Source organism: Rhagoletis pomonella, unplaced genomic scaffold (genome assembly GCF_013731165.1).
Source record: "Rhagoletis pomonella isolate Grant_MI unplaced genomic scaffold, Rhpom_1.0 Rhpom_scaffold_06044, whole genome shotgun sequence".
Lineage (NCBI taxonomy): Eukaryota > Metazoa > Arthropoda > Insecta > Diptera > Tephritidae > Rhagoletis > Rhagoletis pomonella.
Genome location: NW_023464579.1, coordinates 9,046 through 10,526, shown reverse-complemented (window position 1 = coordinate 10,526; position 1,481 = coordinate 9,046). Strand labels below are relative to the sequence as shown.

At 31.4% G+C, this 1,481-nt stretch overlaps 1 long non-coding RNA gene across 1 annotated transcript; it reads left to right on the top strand.

Annotated features, from left to right (window-relative positions):
• Positions 1–2: 2 nt before the first annotated feature.
• On the top strand, positions 3–847 carry LOC118755350. Its single transcript, XR_004994999.1, has 3 exons — positions 3–75; positions 147–243; positions 311–847. It is a non-coding gene; the product is annotated as an uncharacterized LOC118755350 (long non-coding RNA).
• Positions 848–1,481: the final 634 nt, after the last annotated feature.

The following is a 1,481-nucleotide window of genomic DNA, read 5'->3' as shown; positions in this document are numbered from 1 at the left end:
TCAGTTAAAAATATTCACTTATTCCTCTTATGATAAAAGCTGAGAAATATATTTATCGCGTAAATTGTAGATACGGTAAGTACATTCATATGTGTATTGGTATTAAGGTATTTTTTGTAAATTTCGCATCACAATCTTATTTGCAGCCCATATTGTTTCTGGCTACCCTGTCGGAAAAATATTCGGATATTCCTTTTATCATAACAGCTAAGCAATACATTTATTACGAGTATTATTTGTATGGTAAGCATATTGGTGTTTGGTATTATGGTATTTTTTGGTGATTTTCAATTCAACATTTCATTTACAGAAACATTTTTCCATTAGATATACTGACATATTGCGTTTATCTCATGAAGTCTACATAAAATCGGCAACTTTATAATTTCAAAAAGTTATTTTGTTGATCGTAATAACCATTTTTACTACTATAGGATTCAATTTAATATAATTACGCTTAACAATGCCTCGAAAAAGGTGTATAGGAGTGTCAGCTGATCGCAAAAAACGTAATTGCCTTCCAATAAACCAAGATATGCAACAACGGCAGATCTATTTGCAATTTAGTAGTGTTTTGGTGCCATCATATTTTCAGCAATTGAGTGAAGATGCCATGTTTCCCTCAACTCATGACACTCATATATCAGTCAGTTTGTAATATGTTTTTATGTATGTACCTAATAAGTATAAGTTCTGATGTACTATAAATCTCATTAATGCTTTGTAATATATGTATAATAAAAATAAGGGGTTTATAAGAATAATTATTTCCGCGAACTATTAAAATAGTCTGCTTCTATCTGTGGCTACAAAGAGGGATGAGTTTACTGTATATTTCTGTCTGCGCAGACTGCGTATGGGCCCTCTTGTAGTACCTTAATATACATATTTTAGTTGAAAAAAAAACTGGGCGGTTTAGCAGGATTCACTAACTTTTTTGCATTTGTTTTCAAACATTTTAGAAACAATCACATCCTAAGGTAACATGACAAAGAAAAATCGACCAAAATTTTAAAATTAGATCTACACACAAACTAATTGAACGAATCTATATTAGTATATATTTTGAAAGCCGTTTTTCTGTTCGCAAAGCTCGAGATGGGCTGTATCGACTTCTTAAAAATGGAACTGCAGGACTTTAAAAATCCTATAGAATCTAACATACATGCCACATAACAGCGCTGCTCACCTGCAAATCACAAATGAGTTAATTGGTACGGAATACAGCGCAAAGCAAAGGTTTGTTATACATATACATACGTACTAATGTTAATGTTTATTCTTATATGAAAAAAACAAATACAAATGTATGTACAGGTCATGAAGAAATAATGTAGGCAGTTATGTATGTAGAGTAGACTGCATCACCAAAAAAAAGTTGCGGTTTTTCCGCCGGGATTACAAAATTTATTATATTTTAAGACGTCCACCATAATATTTCGGAAAAAAATTAAGATTTAAGTGAACTGGACCGATTTGAA